This window comes from Hippopotamus amphibius, chromosome 3 (genome assembly GCF_030028045.1).
Source record: "Hippopotamus amphibius kiboko isolate mHipAmp2 chromosome 3, mHipAmp2.hap2, whole genome shotgun sequence".
Lineage (NCBI taxonomy): Eukaryota > Metazoa > Chordata > Mammalia > Artiodactyla > Hippopotamidae > Hippopotamus > Hippopotamus amphibius.
Genome location: NC_080188.1, coordinates 76,811,012 through 76,828,947, shown reverse-complemented (window position 1 = coordinate 76,828,947; position 17,936 = coordinate 76,811,012). Strand labels below are relative to the sequence as shown.

Genomic DNA, 17,936 nt, shown 5'->3' with positions numbered 1-17,936 from the left:
GACAGACATGGCTGCTGTCACGTAGGACTGCAGGGAGGAGGAGAATCCCTGGAGACGCACCTTGGATGGGCCAGAGTGAGGGTGGTGTGAGACCAGGAAGATAAGCCATATGTCTGAACCCCAAAAGTTCGAGGAGTAGATTATGGTCACTGCTGTTATTTAAATATTGAATGTAAATGTGTTTGGGCATTTGGGTGATGCTTACCTATGCTTTCTGGCAGAGTCTTGGAGAAGACTGCCCAGCCAGGACTTGGCCTAACCAGCAGCGACTCTGTATGTGCTGAGGCCGTGCTTCTCAAAGTGTGGTACCCAGCCCAGCAGAGTCAGCATGAGTTGGAGAAGATAGGGAAGTGATAGGAATGCAAATTTCTGAGCCCTACTGTGGACCCAGCTGAAACTCTGAGTTTTTTCTAAGCCCTACAACTGATTCTGAAAGCGAAGTTTTGAGAAGCCCTGTGCTCAGGAAATGGTTAGAGAAACACGTGTTGTCCATCTGAAAAGAGTTCCTTAGGTTGGAGCTGACAGAGAAGAAAGCTCTCTTAAATGTACATTTTGCTTTTTAAGAAGAATCATCTCTCTTCAGTGGAGATCCTTTTTTCACTTATTAGGAAATAATGGTATCTGGGAACCTTTTTTAGAAGGGCACATGTACCTAACAAATCAAGATAGGTTGTGAGCCTCAGATAATACTGCTTTTTTCCCATGTGCTTTGATGTTAAATTTCATGATTATTCCAGGGTAACATGTGCGTTCTTGTAGGAGGGAAAAGCTCCACACCCCCACCCCCAGCAAATCCAAGATCGTGTCGAAGACTCTGCTATTCTCAGGAATTCCTTGAGATAAAGTAGAGATTTTAGCTAAATAAGTTCCCAGGGCAAAATCTAGTCACTGTTCTATTTGGTATTTCTCCCTTGGAAAATTGTAGCCTATCAAACTTTATAAGCTATGACTTCAGTAATAATCTACAAGGATGGAAAATAGGTGTTTTCGGTTTATATTAATGTCATCTTATGTTTCCCTCCTTCAAACTTATGGGTTATTTAATTGAATGGTGGAAGAAACCCAGAAGGCCTAGTTTTACCTAGTTCCTGTGCTTCTGAGCTTCTTTCTGCTTACACACAGTGGAAAGTGGCGCTCACTCCTAAAGTGAACAGGTGGACATGTTAGCAAACTATAAAAGAGTTAAAGAATAATTTAGAAGCATCAGTAGAAAGTATTTTATTAATTTTATTAATGTTGTCTATTTATCACATTGTCAAATACATGGTGCTGAGGAATTTGAAAGCATGAGAATGTCAAAATGGCCTAATCAGTCTGCAATTGAAAAATGCTTTTATTTACCTCAACTTTTTTTGAGCACCTGGAGAACCCTATTGAACCCAGTACTCTACTTTCCTAATAATGTATTTATTTTAGATTGTTACGTTTCAGAGGAGACTTCTAAACTGCCTTTTTAAACACCACCCTAGTGTCTCAACATTTTTATTGAGATATAATTCACATACCATAAAATTTACCTATTTAAAGTATACAGTTTGGTTGTTTTTAGTATATTCACAGTTGTGCGACCACCACCACATCTAATTACAGAACATCTTTATCCCCCCAGGAAAGAAACTTTGTACCCATTAGCAGTTACTCCTTGCCTGTCCCCTCCCCCCTAACACTGTCCCAGCTCCTCATCTACTGCCTCTCAATAGATTTTCCTATTGTGGACATTCCACTTGAAAGTGCTTACCCAATAAGTGGCTCCTTTCACTTAGCGTAATGTTTTCAAGGCTCATCTGTGTTGTAACACGCATCAGTACTTTATTCCTTTTTATGGCCGTATAATATTCCATTGGATATTATTGGAATGGATACACCAATAATACAATACTAATTTTATACATGGTATAAAATGGATATACCACATTTTGTTTATCCATTCATCCATTGTTGAACGTTTGGGTTGTTGCCCAACTTTTGCTGATAAGAACATCTGAAGTTTTTGTGCAGACATATGTTTTACTTCTCTCGGGTATATACCTCAAAGTGGAATTCCGGGGTCAAATGGTAACTCTCTGCTTAACATTTTGAGGAGCTGCCAAGCTGTTTCCCAAAGCAGCTGCACCATTTTATACTCTCACAGCAATGGATGGGAGTTTCAGTTTTTCCACATCCTTGCCAAAAGTTGTTATTGTCTGTCTTTTTTGTTATCGTCATCGTGCTGGGTGTGAGCTAGTATCTCATTGTGGATTTGATTTGCGTTTCCCTGATGACTAATGATGTTGAGTATCTTTTTGTGTGCTTATTGGCCATTTGTGTTTCTTTATTGGAGAGATGTTTACCCACGTTCTCTTCCAACTTTTTAATTGAGTTATTTGTCTTTTTACTCTTGAGTTGTGAAAGTTCCTTATATATTCTGGATGTAAGTCTCTTATCAGATATATGATTTGCAAATGTTATACTTTCCCTAATTCTGCTGATTATTTTTTCACTTTCTTGATGGTGTTATTTGCAGTGCAAAAGGTTTTAATTATAATCCAATTTCTCTCTCTTTTGTTGCTTGTTGCTTGTGATAATTAGGGAATTATCACATTTCCATAATTCCAAAAATTGCATAAAATATGAAGACCTGTTTAATACTAACACGAAAGCCTGTCTTTACGTATATTAGCACCATATTTAGTATTCAGATATAAAGCCTATGAAACCTAATTTATTGAATAAATACCTCCATAGTGGAGTTGACCTCTCTGATTTCTTTATTTGCTATAGCATTCTGTACTTCAGCTGATGGCAAAAAATATTTATATGTAAGCTTTTTAAATGACTTTTGATGAATATGATCAACAGTGGTCTTACAACTAATAAGGAGATCACTTTGTCAATGCCATATATATCCTAAGCAACTCTCAGGATATACGTGTGTGTGTATGTATATACACACATACACAGAAAACCCATAAGTGGGGAAGTTAAATCTTAAATTAGGTATTAGATTCTTTTCTTCAGCACTTGAAAACTCAGGGAGAATTGCAGATATTTGGAGTGCAGAAACTCTCTTATGTAAACAGGGAATAGATCTCTTTAATAAGATAAAAACGTGACCTGTGTATATACCCAGAGAATTCCTTTCTTGAAGGTCTAGATCTTGTTAAGTCAGAGGATGTACCTTGGTGTTATTTACCTAGTTGTTTAGACAAGACGGAGTGGGAAGCAGCTATATGCAGCTCTGGAAGGGCTGGTCTCTTCCCAGGAAGAAGAGGGGACTTGCTTCTAACAGAAGCTCCCACCATAACTGGTGCTACCCTCACTGTTTGACTGGTAAGCACCCTTCCACTTATTTTGTGGTTCCACACACAGCTTCCAGATCCCCCAGCGCATACACCAGAGTGGCAGCTGCCGCCCCCTGCACCTCCTGGGGGAGCTCTCAGACTCACACACCCCAGGCCGGCGACCTCTGCCTCCTTTTCCCCTTAGAGCCCTCATTCTTTTGCCTTCTTGACCTGGCTGCCTCCACTCCTCCACTGAGGCCTGGGCCTCAGAAAGGCCAGACTCAAGAGGGCTCTTGTTTTATTATCTTCTTCCTGGTGCAGAGCTTGTATGTTAATATAGCTACGAAAATTTGTATTGGCCTGTGTTCCAGAAATGAGGCAAAAGCTCGGGAAGGAATTTCGTAGGCTCCACCTTCATTACAGATTCCTTTTCTGTTTGGCTGGGCAGCGGGAGGGAGGGCTGGAAGGCAGGGGGTGCAAGGTGGGTTTGGGCTTGGAGAAGGGGTTCCAGATCCTTTACAATACTGAGCAGAAGAATTAAGAATGACACCTAGGGACTTCCTAGGTGGTGCAGTGGTTAACAATCTGCCTGCCAGTGGGGGGGGGGGACCCGGGTTCGAGCCCTGCTCCAGGAAGATCCCACATGCCGCGGAGCAACTAAGCCCGTGCGCCACAACTATTGAGCCTGTGCTCTAAAGCCCATGAGCCACAACTATTGAGCCCATGTGCCGCAACTACTGAAGCCTGTGCGCCTGGAGCCTGTGCGCCGAGAGCCCGTGCTCCGCAACAAGAGAAGCCACGGCAATGGGGAGCCCGCGCACCACAACAAAGAGTAGCCCCCGCTCGTCACAACTAGAGAAAGCCCGTGTGCAGCAGCAAAGACCCAACACAGCCAATAAATAAATAAATAAACAAATTTATAAGGAAAAGAAAAAACGAATGACACCTAGGAAATGTGTTTGCAGTTGGCCCAGCGTGCCCTTCTCCTGTACTCCTGTGTTGTTTTCTATTTACTGATATAAATTTAAAAAAAAACCATTTCTACAGACATTATCTTACCCACCACACAAACAGTGGCACAGAGAGGCCATTAGTAAATACTGTTTGAAGGTGACGACTCTAAGAAGCTTTATTTTCTGCGGAGCCGATTGCAGGGTGAATGCAAATATTTGCGTAACCAGTCAAACATCCTGCTCCATTTTTCACTCAGAGGACAGATTTCCCTGCCAGGTAGAAGCTGTGTATCTCGTCACTGTGTTAGAATCTGTTAGCTTTTTGTGGCTCCTCCCCTCAGACTTTTGGGCTGTATGCTGCCACAGTGGTGGTCTTGTGAGGGATCGCACGGCCACTATTTTCCTCAATGAGAGATCTTAAACATTCTCATTCCACGGTGGTTTTCCTTCTCATCGCCATATGCACCTTTCACCTTTAACTTGTCTGTGTCAAAGAAGGAAAACATTTGCATGTGTAATTACACCCCATGGCTTCTGTGCCCATCTGGGTATAGGCTCTTCTCACAGCCCTGCCTCTGGAGAAGGGAAGCCTCTGCCTGCTGGCTGAGAGGCCACGTCCCGCCAAGCAGGGGCTCAGCGGGGTGGTGGTACCCAGGCCCATCAGCCGCACTGAGCACTGGAAGATCCCCACAGGGTGAGAGCAATGGAGCCCGTTTCCATTGGTTGGGGGAGTGTCCATCATAGCCCGAGAATGGAAAACTTTCCAGAAGAGAACTGGTGCTCCCTTTTGGCTTCTGTTATAGGAAGATGAAGGCTTGAAGAGTGGCATTTTCTTATTATCAAAGTGTGAGGACCTATGACCTTCTTGATCTTCTTCCTTGTAAGTCTCCTATGTACTCCACCCATGTTATATATTTCCTCCATGTTTAGGCCATCCTGAGTTCGTGCTGTGAGTTGATTTACTTCCTGTTTTCTAAATACGGGCCAGCAGCTGGATTTGCGCACATTTCCTCGTTTCCCATGGCTGGTCATACGCTCACATCGCTTATCTCCACAGCTGGTGAAGTGGGGGGCGATGTTAGAATATACATGTGACCCAGCACCTTTTATCTTATGTCCAAAATCAAGTAGTGAGGCTCAGTGTTTAAAGAATACATCACAAACTTGTTTCCTTCCTTCCTCCAACTGCCAACCTTAGCCCCGTAAACCCACCTAAACACACACACACACACACACACACACACACACACACACGCACACGCTTCTCTCCTGCCACTACCAAAGTTCTTCCTACTGTTTTGGAGTCAGAGCAATCGGGGGACAGTCTTTCTGGAGGCTTCCTGTGGTCCACATCCGTGTTGCCAGAGGTATACTTAATAGCCTTCTGGTCAGGAGGGAGAGAGATCCTTAGCAGAGCTGAAGGATTAATGGGACTAAAGATGAAATGGCAGTGATTTGTGGGACTTACCTTGGAAGCAGAATCATTGTGCCTCACTCTGCATTTACATATTGGCAGGTATCTTCACCTGAGATTCATCAGTGCTTACGTAGCCAGCCTATTGGGTGATGTGTAGGTAATTTCAGCACTTATATTTTTAAAGCTGTGGAATGAAGAAGAAAACTGGGAACTCAGGATAATTTAATTGACAGATGCTGTCTCCTCTCAATCACCTGTGCTAAAACCTTTACTTTTTATCTTTATTTAAAAATTTTTTTTTTTCAAAACAGAACATTTTATTGAGCTATAGTTGATTTACTGTGTTGTGTTAGTTTCAGGTGTACAGCAAAGTGATTCAGTTATACATATACATATATATATATTCGTTTTTAGATTCTTTTCCATTATAGGTTATTACAAGATATTGAGTAGAGTTCCCTGTGCTGTACAGTAGGACCTTGTTGGCTATCTATTTTATACGTTGTAGTGTGTATGTTTATTCCACCCTAATACTGTTTAAAATAGTTTCTCCTAAAACGTTGCTCATGTTAGAAAGCTCTTCCTAGGTGACTCCTTCTCAGCTTCCTTGGAGATGCCCAGGGCTGAAGTCCCCGCCCCATGTGTAACAGGGAGAGCTCAAGCAGGAGGGCCTACTTCTCAGTTAGGGGGACCCCCCTCCTTGTCCCCCTGCCCCTGGTTGACTGTCTCCCTTCACCACCTGCGCTAGAGGGGACACAGGAGCAGAGAGAGGAAGGGACATTTAGATGAGTCACTTACGCTGCTTGCAGGTAGCTTTGATTTTTAAACGATTTGGAAAAGAAGGTTGAAACGCAGCCAAAATGCATTGGGAAACTATCTGTGCACTCCATGTCTCCGAGAAGTACGGGGAATTCGAGCCCGGAGGGAATTTTTCCTACCATCACGTGGTCTGGTCCCCACTCCAAGGACTCTTGCAGACATGGTACCAAGGATGGTGCCCCATTGTAAGCAGAGGCTCATCTGTCATTGGCCGTTAGGGCTTTGATTTTTCGCAAAAGTTTGTAAAGTTTTCTTGGGGGTTAAATGAACTCTGTACTTTAGCTCTTCTCTACTTCTCATCACAGCTTTCCTCTTCTTCTTTATGGTCTTTCTTGTTGTTGTTTTTGTTCACGTACTCATTCATTCAGAACTATTTATTGGGCACCTACTATTTTCCATGCCCCATTTTGGGCACTGGGGACACCCGGGTGAACAAGACAATGTCCTCTCCTGCGTGAGCCTGCGTTCTCATCCCACCGCATCCACTGCTGCCGTGCTTACTCTGGGTCGTGCCTGGGTTCCATTCTCTGTTATTATGCAATGTTCTGCTTTCTGCACCAGCCCTTTTCCTGCCTGCTGGAGACATTGACCGATGGAAGAGAAGCAGTCAGGGCTTCTCAACAGAGATATCCTTGGGACACGATTCAGTAATATTTAGCACCACCTAAGAAAAGCATTTTAAACTTGTCTGCGTATACTAAAGCCCTTTTACCATCTGTTAGTGGAAAATATTTAAAAGTTTGGTAAAACTCTCAGTTATTGAAATAAAACTCTTCATTTGCTCCTTCCCCTCCTTGGGCATTAAGGACTCCCTCTGCCCTTCTTCTTCCTCATTGAGCGTCAAGCAGTGGCCAGCCCATCACTGGACAGAGGTGAATCTTGCTTTCTGGACATTTTTTTGTGTCAGCGGGAATTCTGCTGAATCTTTCAGGAGTTCTGTTTAGAATCTACATGCACACCCCCACCCCCCACCCTTCCTGCATTCGGGTTCACAGGAGGATATATAAAGGCCTGTTAGTCACAACAGATGAGGTGGACAGGACTTGGATTTATTAAATGGCAAAGGATAATGATGTTAAATCGCTTTAGGTTTAGATCAGATGCTTTAATTGACCCTTTTCCTTTCGTTTTTTCTTTTTCTAATGTGAGACAAGAGGAGTATATTCTCGACATCGGATGAAAAATAGGTTAATTTTTTAAAAATGAGATCATTTGGAATGTTACCAAATGGCAGACATACAGTTTAAATGCACCTCTTTAGCTAATTTCTCGTGAAATCATCAAATGAAAAGAAAACAAGATGATTGGGAGAGGTTTTAGTTTAACACCGGGACACTCAGAGTTCAACAGATAATGACTGGCCCCTCCACATCATATGCTGGTTGGAGAAGCTGATCTCCCAGAGCCCCCAGTGACTCAAGGGTTTTAATTCTTGTCCTTCGGACAAAAGTGAAATTGAATGCAGCATTTGTTATGTGTGATGGATGTATTCTGACTTGGGATCATCTTCCCTGCGGCCAGTCTGAGGGACCTTCCTTACATCAGGGAGCCGCGCGTGTAGTTTAACCCTGGGCAGTGCCTTATCCTGAATCACGTCCACAACTTGTGCTGCAGCTCTGGGTCCCGTTTTGTGGCCGGTCTGAAAACACTGGCAAATGCCCAGCTGAGTTATCTCAGGCAAGGACCTCTTCCTTTGCTTGCTGATGTCGGGAGGCAGAGACTAATTGAAAAACGCTCAGAGGAGTAAACTTCAAGGGCTTTGCTCTGATGGAAGATGATATGTTTCTTGGACCCCTGAAAGGGACCTTCCGGATCTCACTCACTCTTTATGATCTTTAATGTTTGAGTTCTGGTTTTTTTAGGGTATATGTTTCCTTGCAGATGCAGAACGACGGATAACGTGGAACACTGGGTGCTCCTTATTGTGTCTTTCTGAGCTGACCTCCTGCTTACCCCGTCCACTTAATTGTGAATTCTAGTTGTGCATAGCTCACCTCTCAGACATTTGTTCACTCTCCTTCCTAAGCTGCCAGATAGTATACTGACAGAGAGGGAAAATGCAAGTCCCTTATGGTTTTGGCGATCCACTTCAAAGGGCCAATTCTGATCAAATATCTTTGAAATTATTATAGGAATAAAAAATGTGGGTTGTGTGTGTGTGTGTGTGTGTGTGTGTGTGTGTGAGAGAGAGAGAGAGAGAGAGAAGAAGGAAGGGACATACTAAAACCTAGCCCCATCATTCCATCATTTTAAACAAGAGTCTTATCATGTTTAGAGTACTGTGCAGAATGGTTTCACCACCTGGAAAAGATGGTCTGATTTAATTAACCAATTCATTGTCTAATGAATTATTTAAGTTTGTGCAGAGCTTCACATGTCTTCCTCATAGATACTGCCTTGGGTTTGCTCCGTTACTCCTGTGCGGTTCTGGGTGAAATGTATATGTGTGTGTGTGTCTACTGGAGGTCATTTTTCTGTTGAAAAATACTGTTTTTTCCCTTTTTTTTTAATTGAGGGGGAAAAATTCAATTCCCTACCTCACTCCACTTAGCAGCCCTGCCCTCAGCTGTGCCTGTTACCCTCAGGTCCAAAGACCATGCATTTTATCTATTTCAGAGAATGTCTCCCATTCTGCTGTTCCAAGAGGAGGCCGTGGAATGCTGTTCTTGAAGATTCTTGTATATTAGGAAAACTAGAGAGAAACTGCTGCACCACCGTGTTCTTTCATGGAGAGTGTTTCTTCTCCTTTTCCCCAGGAACAGGTGACTGATGTGTCCAGTAGAGACAGCAGGAGCCTGTGTGGCCTCTCCCGGGATGTGGCAGCCGCCATGGTTAAGCCCCAGGCGTGGGTTTCCTTCCTCAGACTAGGGAGCTTTTACCTCACCAAGGACCACTGTAGAGACAAATGAAATTTATTTTTTTTTAACTGAAGTATAGCTGATTTACAGTGTTGTGTTAATTGCTGATGTACAGCAAAGTGATTCAATTATACATATGTATACACTCTTTTTTTAATATTCCTTTCCTTTATGGTTTATCACAGGATATTGACTATAGTTCCCTGTGCTCTACAGGAGGACCTTGTTGTTTATCCATTCTGTGTATAATAGTTTACATCTGCTAACCCGAGCCTCCCACTCCATCCCTCCCACAACCCTCTCCCCCTTGGCAACCAGCAGTCTGTTCTCTATGTCCATGATTCTGTATCTGTTTCACAGGTAGGTTCATTTGTGTCATAGTTCAGATTCCGTGTATAAGTGATATCATATGGTATTTGTCTTTCTCTTTCCCACTTACTTCACTTAGTATGATCATCTCTGGTTGCATCCATGTTGCTGTAAATGGCATTATTTCATTCTTTTTTATGGCTAAATAGTATTCCATTGTATATTTGTACCACATCTTCTTTATCCATTTGGAGAAATGAAGTTTAATATATAACTTCCTGTGGAGAAGCATGTACCAATCCAGTCCTTTAAAGAACTGAAGACCTGTCTTGGTGTGCCTGTCCTTCTGTTCTGTGGGATGACTCCTAGGGAAAGACGGGCAGGGGAAGAGAGAGAGAAGGAAGAATCACACCCAGCATCTATGCATCAGGTTCTTAATTTTCATAACAAGAATGGAGCTGCATTTATCTACATTGCACTGGGGACGCAGCCCCAGTCCTAGGGTGAGGGCATGGCTGCCAGGAGGCTGTTTCACTCCCACCTTGCTGCTCTCTGTGAGTGCAAAGCACAACACGTAGCATCAGACTTCTGGGAAATAACATTTCCATTTCTGCTCGAGTGAGACTGGGGCTCAATCTTTTCCCTGTGCCACCCAGGAAACCCAGCCCAGCTCTTCATTCCATCTTTTTCTTAATGGGTATTTGTTTATGTTTTAACTTAACTTTTATTTTATAGTGGGATATAGTTGATATACAATGCTGTGTTGATTTCAGGTGTACAGCAAAGTGATTCACGTCTACATGTACATACATCCATTGCTTTTTAGATTCTTTTCCCATATAAGTTATTACAGAATACTGAGTAGTTGATTTTGGCAAGGACAAAGTATGAGAAAGCAACGGAGACAGCAGCTCGCCTTCATCAGATGCCAGTGGGAGCCAGGAGCTGCCATGGCGTGATGTTACCATGCAGTCTCTTTTCTTGTTGCTGGTCACCTGTTTCCCTTTACTTGGTCTTTTGACCTGCATTGTCGTTCACAACGTGTTAAGTAGTAAAGCCAATACCTCCAGAAATCAATTTTTTTACCTGGACCGTGTTTTTGTGCCCAACCCAGAACTTTGTATCTTTAAGGATGACAAGTTAGAGGTAAAAGATATTTAACGTATTTGATTGACAGGGGTATCACTCTAGAAAGTGAATTGTTTCCAGTTGCCGTGGTTGGCATTGCTTCTAGAGGTTCTTTTAAGCTTCTTATTATTCAAAAACACTAGCTCAGGGTCATGATGGCAATCCAGAGGGAGAATGGCCAATTATTCTTGTTTATTTCAGTGCCACTGCCAGTGCCACATCCTTTCATATTTTGTTTCAAGTTCATAGCTTACGTGAGTGTCTACAGCAGACAGAGGAGTCAGGGAAGGGAGGAGAGCATTGCACACCTACTGTGTGCTCTGCCTCAGGTGATGTATGTGACAAACAGCTATTAATCATTATCAAATGTGCAACGTCTTGGGGATGAAAGATGAATCAGAACCAGGCTGTCACAGAGCATTCAGTCCACAGGGGAAATGAAATTTGTAAATAATAACTGCAGTGCAGTACAGTGTTGGCAAGGCCTGAGCAATCTAGAGGTAGGACAGCGGAGGGAAAGGGTGCCACCCGATGATGATAAGGGAAGGCTGCTCACAGAGGGGACGTCTAAGTCATTCTGAAACCTGTATACAGAATAAGATGGGGAATGGCGGGGCGTGTTCCAGCAGCTGGCATATTTCAGTACTGCAGGGACAGTGGGGCTGGGGCTTTATATGGGGCAGAAACTAAGAAGATGAATCACTGTAAGAGTGCTGGAGCCCAGGCCAGGAGTAGACAGAGACTCTGCACGCGCCCCCACTCCCCACCCCCCACCCCCCACCCCCGCGTCTCTCTAGGCTTCAATGCGCATGGCTGTGCTGGACCACTCTCCCTCCGCTGCTTCTCCTCGCTTCTTTTCTTCTTCCTCCTCTGTAGGAGTAGATGGTAACAGTTCCTCCCCATCCGTTGCTCTCAACTCACCCTCCCTTGCTGATCTCACCCAGTCCCTTGGATTCAAATGACCTCTGATCTGTCACAAGTGATCCTTTTCTTACTGCCTTTAAGCCATCACGACCTCCACTTCCTGCAGGAATCACAGATACTCAGCCAAAATAGAGCTGAAAATCTTCCTTCATATTTCTTCCCGACCCAAATTTTCTCTTTTTCTACTCTTATTAATAGCATTTTCCAAATATCAGAGGCTTAAAAGTCAGCAAATTATTTTCTTTCTTTCTTTTTAAAAAATTTATTTATTTATTTATTTATTTATTTAGTTGTGTTGAGTCTTCATTGCTGCATGCAGGCTTTCTCTAGTTGGGGTGAGCAGGGGTTACTCTTCATGGTGGTGCGCAGGCTTCTCTTTGCGGTGACTTCTCTTGTTACGGAGCACCAGCTCTAGGCACACAGGTTTCAGTAGTTGCAGCATGAGGGCTCAGTAGTTGCGGCACACGGGCTTAGTTGCTCCATGGCATGTGGGATCGTCCCAGACCAGGGATCAAACCTGTATCCCCTGCATTGGCAGGCGGATTCTTAACCACTGCGCCACCGGCGAAGTCCAGGATTATTTTCTTTTAATATTACTTCCCCCTTATCCAGACCATATGCAAGGTTTCTTCACAATTACTCTCACATTGGTCTGTCCATTCTTGATTCAGACTCTTATCCAGTCCACCACCAGTGCCTTGGCATTCAGCCTCTGGGATATGTTGTGAGTCTTGTCTACCCTCGTGACCTTCAGTTCAGGCTCTCACCGTCTCCTTGCCTGCATTACTACAGCAGGTCCCCATCAACTCCCCCGTTTCCGTTTCCTCCAGTCCCTTCTTCCGGTATCAGTACCCCTGCCAGACTGGCCTTCCCTGATGTAATCTGATCATGCTGCTCCCCAAGCAGACCCCTCCCCCCAAAGGCTGGCTCCTCCCTGGCTCCCCATTCAGAACAGGCTTCCGGACCCAGCATCTGAGATTCCATATTCTGCCCTTACCTACCTCTCCCGTGTAATTTCTCTGGAATATAAACTGATGCTGTTTGTTAAACAGCATGTTAAATGGAAGATCTGGCTTCGGCACAAGGTTACAGCATGAAGAATTTTTTTAAAAAAAGAAAAACTCCTGGCCTAGAGTCAGAAAGTAGAAAGATGGTTGCCAGAGGCTGAGGGAAGGGGGAAATGGGGAGTTAGTGTGTAATGGGTGAAGTTTCAGTTGGGGAAGATGAAAAATTCTGGAGATGGATAGGGGTGATGGCTGTACTGATACGTCTTATGTTATGCATATTTTAACATGCACACACACCCCTCTTGGACCTCTTGGCCAAATGGAGAGAGTATAAAAGGGAGAGGTTATTGAAGACTGGGGCAACGGGATTTTGGAGAGAACTGGGCTGTGATTCCTCCACTGCAGGGTAATGGGGATGGAGGAAGGAGTACAAGCCTTTCACCCCAAATCTAGAGAGCACCGCTTAAGGGACATCATCTGGGAAGTTCGTCCCGTGTGTCTCTCAGTCGGGAGCCTGGTGGCCTGATGCCTGAGATGGCAAACTGCCTTGGTGTCTAAGCGGAAGAGAGTGTCTGCTGGGCTGCGTGGGGCCTGAACGCACCCTCTTTGTCTGGTCAAATGAAGAGGCCCCGGCGTGGACCAGATTCCCACAGGAGGGTCAATAGAGGTGCTGTCCTAAACGCTGCTCCGGGGTGGGGGGCGGGGGTGGGGCGTGCTGCCTAGAGAATTGATGGTACCCCTGCCCACCGCGAAATGGAGGCCCGCAGGTAGACCCCCAGGGGCGGTGGAGTAAGTCAGTGAGCCCGGGCTGGAGGGCGTTCAGCCAGGTGAAGGAAGTGCAGGGAGGGATCCCTGCCGAGTCAAAGGTCTCCAAAGACCCCATGGGCAAATCCCATGAGAGAAATGTCTGCTGGCCTGAAGAGGGTTAAAACCATTCTAGAACAGATCGGGGGGGCGGGGGGGGGGGCGGGGAAGAGCTTCCCTCCCCCCCCCCCCTTGTTCCCTCCTCCTCCTCCTCTAGTTCTAGGATCAGGAAGGGCAGCTCGTGTGATGGGGAGAAGGCCACAGGACAGGGAGAGGGAGCCAACCCCCCCATCGCCCGCCACCCCCAGCTGCCCAGTCACACGCGCCCTGTGGACTCTTCCAGGGAGAAGCCGGGGTCCCCTGCACGGAAGGGCTGAACTGTGCATTCACACGGGGGGCTGGGCCTTCTGGATTCTGAATCAAGACCGTTTTCTTGCTGTTGAAAGGGCTATGAGGCTTTGTATTATCTAAGAATTATTGGGTTTTGGGCCTGCTTGAGTTTTCATCCAGCATCAGGAGAGGAACATTCTCCTACCAGGCACGTTTAAAGAGAGAACAGAAGACAAAGATAGAGTTGCTTTTACATTGACGTCCCGTGAGTCCTGCTTATTCAGGGAGCCAGTTCCACCTCTCAACGGTGGCACTCCAGCCAAATGGACAATGTGATACTCCCCGGGCACCCCCGGTCAAGTACAATTCCACCTTCGTGCTGTGGTTCGTGGTCTTCCTCGACTCCTCTTCCCACACTGCGTGTTAGTTTTACTTCTTGTGTGAGACAGCTGTTGATACTTTGTCTGATCATCCATCCATTTGGATTTAAACTGCTTGAGGGCAAGAACCATGTCTTCTTTACCTCTGGATCCCGTGAATCATCTATCATAGATCTGAGTACATAGTAGACGTTAAAAAAAGATGATAGAATCCCCAAGTGACTGATGAAGGAAATAATCCAGTTTGATAGCCAATATATATTGTGTTTATGAAGGCAGGAAAGAAAATAGCATCATGCATTTCCCTTCTGTTGCCAAGCAGAATTTGACTAGGGCTTGTCAGAGTCACAAACTCTTCCGATGCTACCAGGTATACACACTGTTCTGTATACTTCTAAAAAGGAAATAGCATCTTTTTATGGGTGTATGTAATTGTTTTCCATTTTTTAAAAAAATCTAGGTAAATGACAAGAGATCCGTATTCATCATAGAAAAATTACAAAATACAAATAAGCATTGCAGTAAACAGCCACTTCCAACCTACCTCCCAGGCATCACGTACTGTTAACACCCTTATCTTTTCCCATGTGCCAGGTTCTCTCTTGAAATGGCAGTAGAGGCCACTGGAGTCAAATTAATATTTGTCCCATCATTTTAGAAAAAGATTCTAGAGGGATCTACAATGCACGTGGAGGGGGAAGGTTTTGGGAGAGAGTAAAATCCTGGGTGTGTAGACACGTTCCTGGGTGTGGGGGTCAAAGCTGAGAGTGAGTGGAGTGATGTAGTCAACTGTTGTTATGTTAGGACGCCCCAGGCAAAAGGGAGCGAACTGGCCTGGGGACCAAGTAGGATCTGTAGCAGAAACTCTGTTCCCGAGTCAGCCGCCTCCTGCATCCTGGGCCAGCTGGGCTGAGATGGTGGTGAACCAAGCTGGAACCTAGGAGGAGCTTCTTTCTTCTCTGCCTTGGGTGCTGATTAAATGGGGGCGGGGGAGGAGAAGAGGTGAAAACAAGAGTGTGGCAAAAACTTTTCAGCCGTGGTTTTCCATTGGGGTAATTTTGTCCCCCAGAGAACATTGGCAATGTCTGGAGTTATCTGTAGTTGTCACAAATAGGGGGCTGGTACTCTTAGTATGTAGTGGGTAGAGACCAGAGATGTTGCTAAACATCCTACAATGCACAGCACAGCACAGCACAGCCTCCTGCAGCAAAGAAGTATCAGGCTTTGAATGTCCATAGGGCTGAGAAACCATGCTTTTAAAAAAAGGCAAGAAAACACTTGACAATGATGCTATTGCATGGAAGAGCGAGGACTATGAAAATATTTATTGAATTATGTCTCACTTGCGCATTGAGATGTCAGTTTGAAAACTGTTCTTGGTGAGTCTAGAGTCTATCGGGTAGATTACAAATGTTAAAGGTTTTTATCAGAGATCAGTGTTTTGTGCATTGTTAAAAGGTCAAGAGTTGTCATAAGAAAGAGCAGAAAGCACTTCATGGAAAATCCTACTTGAAATTATCCCAAGTAGCTTTTAAAAACTGATTGTATTAAATCCAGCGGTACAAATAGCCAGGTGAATTTTAATCCAGGGGCAACACTGGGGAAAAGAGGGCTTGGGGGAGATAAATAATGACGCTTCTTTCTAGCTTTGCTCTTTTTATGTTGTTGAGATTTTTTTTTTTTAACAAAATGAATCCCTTTCTAGTACCCCTTTGTGTTTGTCTTCAGGCCGTGGAATGACTCGCAAAGTCCAGAGACATCATTATGTACCTGTGACACTGACCCCACTGTTTATTTTCCAAATCCTAAGTCGTTTGAAGGGACACAGAGAGGGCACTGTGTGTGCTGACTGCACCTATGGGTGATCTAAGGGAAGGTCAAGATGGCTGTGAGGTCCCCAAATCCCTCAGTGGACAGGGAGTGTCATCAGTACTCAAGAAAGAATCAGATGGACTGGAAGTAAAGGCAGAGAAGCCAGGCGTGTAACTTGGAAAGCTTTATATTCTTCTTTTCTTTTCTTTTTTTTTTTTCCAGCACGATTGAATCAATGGACTTGGTTTTTATGAGCTTCACAGACATGCAGAGAAAAAAGAAAAAAACAGCTCGGCAGGAATAGGGGGAAGGGGAGGGTATCTAAATTAAATATAACAGTTGCCTGCAGTTTAGTTGGGGACAAAAAACAAGTTGTTTTCTCTGAGAAGCATGTGTAATATGTCAGGAAGAAAAAAGCACAATTAACACACTTTCTTACATGGGATCTTAGGGATAGCACCATATTAATTTTAATCATTTAATTAAAAACACTCCACTATCTTTTTTATTGCAAATCAATAAAGTATGCATGTACTTGACTTTCACCAGTCTCGTGGTTGGCAAGGAGAGCATAGCTTTCTCTGACTACCTAGCTTATAGCAGTGAGATTTCCCCTGTCATATCACCTAACTGTCCCAAGATCAGCGCCTGCATTAGATTGTTTCTGTTTATCTCTCTATCCATCCATCACAAATTACCTCAAACTTGGTAGCATAAAACAACAGAAATGGGGGCCAGAGGTCTGAAATCTAAGGGTTCTAGGGAAGAGTCTTTCTTTACTCCTTCCAGTTTCTGGTGGCGCCAGGTAGTCCTTAGCTTGTGGCTGCAAAATTCCGTCTCTGTCTGTCCTCGTCTGTTCAGGCTGCTGTCACAGAACGTCATAGACGAGGTAGCTTGTAGACAGCAAGGATCAGGGTGCCAGCACGGTCAGGTGAGAGCCCTCTTCCTGCTTCATTGTCAAGCATCTCTGCACTATGTCCTCACGTGGAGGAAGGGGCAAGGGAGCTCTCTGGGGTCTTCTTTATGAGGGCACTAACCCCATTCATGAAGGCTCCTTCCTTATGACCTGATCACCTCCCAAAGGCCCCACCTCTAAATACCATCACATTGGGGATTAGGCTTCAACATATTAGTCTGGGGGGTGGGGGGTCACTGTCTCTGTCCTCACATGGCCTTTTCCACTGTATCTGAGTCTTGTCCTCTTCTGTCTACTCTACCGACACTTGTCATTGGATTTAGGGCCGACCTAGATAATCCGGGATGATCTCATCTTGAGATCCTTATCTTAATCACATCTGCAAATACCTTTTTTCCATATAAAGTCACATTCACAAGTTCCTGGGGTTAGGACATAGTCATATCTTTGGTGGGGGTGGGGGGGGGGGTCACCATTCAACCCGCTATTCTATCATCTATCTATCATCTATCTATCTATCTATAGTCCTTTTTGGTTTTTGTGTTTTCCAGAATGCTGAGTACACAATAGTAACTAATAAATGCTTACTAATTTGAAAGTGTGGCCTTATTTTAAAGTGACCCAAATTAATGGCTGGGCTAGTTGTCCCACCTGGTTTCCAAGGCACTCTCATTAGCTCTAAGGAACATATGAACATAAAGACACTCAGCTTTGCAAATAAATGTATGTTTCAGACTAAAGATCAAAGGTTCAATAGCCACACCTGAAGCCAGAGTAGTCAGTGAGGTGAACTCTTATAACTTGTAAGATTGCTGTTTTTCTAAGTGTTAATCCTTGGGCTGCAATTAACTTCCTAGGTGGTCCTGCGGATTACTAGCTCCCAGCAAGGTGTAAATGTCTCAGTTGAATCAACCCTATTTATCCTTTATTAATTTCGGTACCCTAGAAGAGAAAGAAAAAACATTGATCAGAGCTTTCAAAACAGAGGGAGAAAATCATAGTATGAGAATGCTTGCTCT

At 44.4% G+C, this 17,936-nt stretch overlaps 1 protein-coding gene across 2 annotated transcripts in view; it reads left to right on the top strand.

Annotated features, from left to right (window-relative positions):
• Positions 1 to 17,936, top strand: part of ZNF827 (zinc finger protein 827) — a 169,590-nt gene that overhangs the window by 70,564 nt on the left and 81,090 nt on the right. The gene's annotated exons all lie outside the window — the stretch shown is intronic.